Below are 7216 nucleotides of genomic sequence, written 5' to 3'. Positions count from 1 at the left end.
GTTAAAGCAATTTGTGTAGTTTGTCAGAAAGGAAATTCATTTGAAAAAGTGACAACTCAACGGCCATAAAGTGTATTTAGTGTGAACCGGCGTTCATTGACAATCCATGGTGCTGAATAAAAATGAGGTAGGCTAATGTCACACTGTCTCTTGGCTGCTCAGTTCTGTTACTTGCTGCCCACGTAGACCTTGACAGTTCATTTCTGATGAAGCCAGATGGTTTCAAAGTCACAGGTCTGGAGTCGTCTCGTGTAGGGACTGAAACCCGAACAGAGGAAAGCCGTGAGGCGCAACTGTCTGCTGCTAGGACTTGAGTGGGCAGAGAGGAGGAGACGTCACCGGTGTCACTCAGGTTTGGTGCACGCCTGGTGTGTGTGTGTGTGTGTGTGTGTGTGTATGTTGTGCTCGGAGCAAAGCACTGCCAGGACTTCCTTCGTCACAGGTCTGCTTTGTAGGTTTGTGAAGACTTTGGATTAAACCCAAATAAAACTGGCTGACTTTCTCCACAGTGAAAAACAAAAAAGTAAAAAACATGTACTGTACTGTATATGTGAAATGTTCATTAGGAATCTCTAGGAAAGTTTTCAGTTTCTTTTTATTTATCTTTACAGCCACACATAGCAGAATATATAGTGTGAAGAAAACACACAGAACAAATAAAAGGATTTGTGGAGTCCACCTTATATACTGTGGGAAACGAGAAATAAAAGCAGTTCATCGAGACTGAGTCACGACACGACTGAGGAGAGGAAGGGGAAGGTTTTTAGGCAGAAGTGAGGTCAGCAGGAGGGCTTGATGTGGAGGCAGGAGTGGGAGGAGTCTCATCTGGTTATTCTTACCGATGGTCTGTAGTGGAGGGAAAAGAGACATCAGTACTGGTCATCAACCCCTGGCTCTGTATCTTACTCACCACTTGAGCCCTAAGACTGCCTCCCACGCCCACATGTGTGACAATTGTCATGTTCCTTGCAATGTATTTATAATTAATATCTAAAAGCAAGCCAAAAAAAGCAGGTACAATATAAAAATCGATTTTGTTGTGTTTTGTCTTGGTAGAGTTCTTTATGACTCTCCTTTCTCCTTTGGTATTCTTTATTGTGTAGCCTTTATCAGAAGGCCTTAAATCTCACAGACTCACCAGAGTTAAAAATGTGTTGTACTTTATCACTTCTTCCCACCTTTACTTCTACATCTGTAACCTCAGGCAATTACACAGAATAAAAGACAAGCAGGAGCTAAGTTATAACTTTTAATAATGGATTATTGATAATATTTATAAAATAATAACAATAAGCAAAGTACAAGTGAATACTGGCAACCATACAACCTGAAAAATGCTGATCTTTATTACTATTATAGATAGATAGATAGATAGATAGATAGATAGATAGATAGATAGATAGATAAAGTGTATTATTATTATTATTATTATTATTATTATTAGATAGATAGATAGATAGATAGATAGATAGATAGATAGATAGATAGATAGATAGATAGATAGATAGATAGATAGATAGAGTGTATTATTATTATTATTACTATTATTATTATTATTATTATTATTAGATAGATAGATAGATAGATAGAGTGTATTATTATAGATAGATAGATAGATAGATAGATAGATAGATAGATAGATAGATAGATAGATAGATAGATAGATAGAGTGTATTATTATAGATAGATAGATAGATAGATAGATAGATAGATAGATAGATAGATAGATAGATAGATAGATAGATAGAGTGTATTATTATTATTAGATAGATAGATAGATAGATAGATAGATAGATAGATAGATAGATAGATAGATAGATAGATAGATAGATAGATAGATAGAGTGTATTATTATTATTAGATAGATAGATAGATAGATAGATAGATAGATAGATAGATAGATAGATAGATAGATAGATAGATAGATAGAGTGTATTATTATTATTATTATTATTATTACTATTATTATTATTATTATTATTATTAGATAGATAGATAGATAGATAGATAGATAGATAGATAGATAGATAGATAGATAGATAGATAGATAGATAAAGTGTATTATTATTATTATTATTACTATTATTATTATTATTATTATTAGATAGATAGATAGATAGATAGATAGATAGATAGATAGATAGATAGATAGATAGAGTGTATTATTATTATTAGATAGATAGATAGATAGATAGATAGATAGATAGATAGATAGATAGATAGATAGATAGATAGAGTGTATTATTATTATTAGATAGATAGATAGATAGATAGATAGATAGATAGATAGAGTGTATTATTATTATTATTATTACTATTATTATTATTATTATTAGATAGATAGATAGATAGATAGATAGATAGATAGATAGATAGATAGATAGATAGATAGATAGATAGATAGATAGATAGATAGAGTGTATTATTATTATTAGATAGATAGATAGATAGATAGATAGATAGATAGATAGATAGATAGATAGATAGAGTGTATTATTATTATTATTATTATTATTATTATTATTAGATAGATAGATAAAGTTTATTATTATTACTATTATTATTATTATTATTATTAGATAGATAGATAGATAGATAGATAGATAGATAGATAGATAGATAGATAGATAGATAGATAGATAGATAGATAGATTTTATTATTAGATAGATAGATAGATAGATAGATAGATAGATAGATAGATAGATAGATAGATAGATAGATAGATAGATAGATAGATTGTATTATTATTATTAGATAGATAGATAGATTGTGTTATTAATATTATTATTATTAGATAGATAGATAGATAGATAGATAGATAGATAGATAGATAGATAGATAGATAGATAGATAGATAGATAGATAGATAGATAGATAGATAGATATGAACTAGGCTCTGACCCCTAGTTATTATTATTATTATTATTATTATTAGTAATCGTAGTATTGTTATTATTATTATTATTTTGTTCAGCTACCAATAAACTTGAACAACATTTATTTCTTAAGCACATTTTCATACAATACTGTGGCTCAAATTGCTTTACAAGATATCAAAAAGTATTTACATGCAAAGAAACAAATTCAAATTAGGAATAATAAGGCATGAATAGCAGACAAATGACGCACACTTGTAAAAGATACTGTATATAATTAAGACAAATAGAGTCCTTAAATATAGAATTGATTTTTTAAGTCGCTAAGTGTCGTTCCAATGATAAAGGCATTTGACCAGGGTGGACAGAAAAATTTAGAACTCCAGTTAAGATGGAGAAGAAACAAAATCTGCAGGGGTTTCGGCCCAAAAGACCACCCATCCTCTACTGGCCACTCTATATTAATATTTTTAAGTTGTTCTTATTATTTAATTTTTATTTTTTTTCTGAGACTCGTCTTAGAGGAATTGACACAGGGGGTCTCTCTCATGCAGGCCGGGGTATCCGTTCAAACATCACGGGCGGCTGCACAGGACTCTAACCAGGAGACGCTGACACAGAGCAGCACCACATAAGAAACAGAAAACATATCAGAGCCAAGTAAAGATTAATTAAGATTAGAGGTTCATTGAAGGGTATGATAATTCTGTGCATGTCTATCTTATTAAGCGTAGAACTAAAATGTAGCTAAGAAAAAGTCAAATTAAAAAAGTGGGATTTCAAGAGTTATTTTAAAACGATTCCCTCTGTTAGCCTGACATCTCTCTATTGATAAAGGAATTCAGATTTTTTTGCTGAATAACAGCAGGAGGCCACCTCACCACTTTTTTGATGTTTGACTCTTGGAATAATAAGCAGACTGCTGTAAAAAGATCTAAGGTTATGACTAGGAATGTACGAGGACAAGCTTTCCAAAATATTGGGAGACACAAGATTATTTAAGGCTTTACACTGCATTAGTAGAACTTTAAAGTCAGTTCTAATTCTCACCTCTCAGTGATTGTCACTTCTTTGTCTTTTTCTTTATGTTGTTGGTGGTCCACATCCCACTTTGAAGATGCCATAATGTCCCCTTCTGTACTGGAATGTGAGATAGAAATGATCGATTCAGGTTCTCTCACCCAGACCTGTTTTGACTATTGTCACTCACGTGCGCATGGGAGGCAGCTAAAGGGCTCAAATGAGGGTAATTCCACTCCAGAGCAGGAGGTGGCGGTGTGAGCTGGTCCTTTCTCTCTTTCCACTGCAGACAAGTTTTGGGAAATTCTGCCTGATCTTGATAACATCACTTCGGGTCAAAACCCTGAAGACGTCACTTCTGGTCACGAGGACACCACTTCCGGTCCCGACCCCGGTGACATCACTTCCTCTGCTTTGCTTAATAACCACTATCTTTACATCACCTAGTCAATTCCATTTTGGACTCCAGTCTGTACACTACTGTACAATTTATTTATGAATTTTCAAGTATATGGTAAGCTGCCCCAAACGTTTTTGCAGCTCATTTGTTGTCCTTTTGACACTATAAATGTAAATATCACACCATGTACCTTATTTGACCCATATTTAACTTGTAAAATCTCTCTCACTGCAAGTCCTTTTTTATTTCACATTAATAATAATAATAATAATTTATTTCCATTATTTTCATAAATATTTGCCGAACGCACCCCAGCTGTGGAAAACATCCTGCGTGGTCTCAGTGCCAAAGGAAGGGCATTCCGGTGATCCCAAGGACTTCAGACCAGCTGTTTTTACTTCCTACATCATGAAGACCTTAGAGAGGTGGTCCTAAAACAGCTCAGACCCCTGGTTTCAATATATATGTAACCTTTGCATTTCGTCTGTCAGAAACAGATAGGTGTGGAGGATACGATCATCTCCACGCTCCACAGAGCCCACTCCCACTGTCACGATCAAGTTCTTTGACTTTTCCAGTTCTTTCTATGCCATTCGATTGTGGAAAAAACTCAATGCTTTGAATCTTGATGCCCCCCACATTCTCCTGGCTCATGAACTACATGACCAACACACAGCAGTTTGTGAGGCTGAGGGACTTTGTGTCAGAACGGATGGTGTGTAATACCGGAGCCCCACATGGAACTGTCCTGTCTCTACACAACAGGCGTCCAGCACAACACCAGAACTTGCCACCTTCATAAATTCTCAGGTGACTCTTCCATCATAGGTTGCATTAACAATGGAGATGAATCAGAGTATAGGAGGCTTGTGGAGGACTTTGTCTTGTGGTGCAGGCAGAACCTTCAGCAACTCAACATCAGCAAAACAAAAGAGCTAGTGGTGGACTTCAGGCATGTCACAGACCCTCTAAGATGAGTCACCATCCAGGGAATGAGGAAATGGTGCAGAGCTACAAGCACCTGGAAGTTCACATGGTGTGACAGCAAAGTGGTGTTGGACATGAAGAACCAGAGCAGATTAGACTTGTTAAGGAGACTCTGGTCTTTTAATGTGTGCAGCAAGCTGATGGAAATGTCCTACCAGTCCATAGTAGAAAGTGTGGTGTTCAACGCCGCGGCCTCCTGGGGACGCAACCTGAGCTCAAAAGAAACACAACGACTGAACAAACTTATCAGGAAAAAGCCTGCGTCATCACAGGGCCAACGCTGGACATAATGGAAGCTGTTGTGGATAAGAGGATGATGGGCCAAATTGGATGTCATCATGAAAAATCTCCTCCAGGAGCCGCTCTCTCTTGGAGAACTGGGGGTCTTTTCTGCCCACTGCTATTAAGCACTTCCAATCGTCCACTCGATGTACTCGTTGCATTTAATTTTATTTGTTAATTTACTTATCAATTTATTGATTGATTGACTGATTGCTTGCATGTGCCATCTGTCCTGTGACTCCATATCCTTATTTTTGATGTCTCTGCTGCCATATCTGAAATTCCCCATGGGATTAATAAAGTGAGCAGCATGGTGCTGCCTTGCAGTAAGGAGATCCAGGTTCACTTCCCGGGTCCTCCCTGTGTGGAGTTTGCATGTTCTCCCCGTGTCTGCGTGGGTTTCCTCTCACAGTCCAAAGACATGCAGGTTAGGTGCATTGGTGATTCTAAATTGTCCCTAGTATGTGCTTGGTGTTTGTGTGTGTGTGTGCCCAGCGGTGGGCTGACGCCCTGCCCGGGGTTTGTTTCCTGCCTTGTGCCCTGTGTTGGCTAGGATTGGCTCCAGCAGACCCCCCGTGTCCCTGTGTTAGGATATAGCAGGTTGGATAATGGATGGATTAATAAAGTTTAGATAGATAGATAGATAGATAGATAGATAGATAGATAGATAGATAGATAGATAGATAGATAGATAGATAGATAGATAGATAGAGATTGAAAAGGCACTATATAATTGATAGATAGATAGATAGATAGATAGATAGAGATTGAAAAGGCACTATATAATTGATAGATAGATAGATAGATAGATAGATAGATAGATAGAGATTGAAAAGGCACTATATAATAGATAGATAGATAGATAGATAGATAGATAGATAGATAGATAGATAGATAGATAGATAGATAGATAGATAGATAGAGATTGAAAAGGCACTATATAATAGATAGATAGATAGATAGATAGATAGATAGATAGATAGATAGATAGATAGATAGATAGATAGATAGATAGAGATTGAAAAGGCACTATATAATTGATAGATAGATAGATAGATAGATAGATAGATAGATAGATAGATAGATAGATAGATAGATAGAGATTGAAAAGGCACTATATAATAGATAGATAGATAGATAGATAGATAGATAGATAGATAGATAGATAGATAGATAGATAGATAGATAGAGACTGAAAAGGCACTATATAATAGATAGATAGATAGATAGATAGATAGATAGATAGATAGATAGATAGAGATTGAAAAGGCACTATATGATAGATAGATAGATAGATAGATAGATAGATAGATAGATAGATAGATAGATAGATAGATAGATAGATAGATAGATAGATAGAAAAGGCACTATATAATAGATAGATAGTTAGATAGATAGATAGATAGATAGATAGATAGAGATTGAAAAGGCACTATATGATAGATAGATAGATAGATAGATAGATAGATAGATAGATAGATAGATAGATAGATAGATAGATAGATAGAAAAGGCACTATATAATAGATAGATAGATAGATAGATAGATAGATAGATAGATAGATAGATAGATAGATAGAGATTGAAAAGGCACTATATAATAGATAGATAGATAGATAGATAGATAGATAGATAGATAGATAGATAGATA

The sequence above is a fragment of the Erpetoichthys calabaricus genome, chromosome 12 (assembly GCF_900747795.2).
Source record: "Erpetoichthys calabaricus chromosome 12, fErpCal1.3, whole genome shotgun sequence".
Classification (NCBI taxonomy): Eukaryota; Metazoa; Chordata; class Cladistia; order Polypteriformes; family Polypteridae; genus Erpetoichthys; species Erpetoichthys calabaricus.
The sequence above is the reverse complement of the archived record's forward strand: the minus strand, read 5'-3'. Positions refer to the sequence as shown.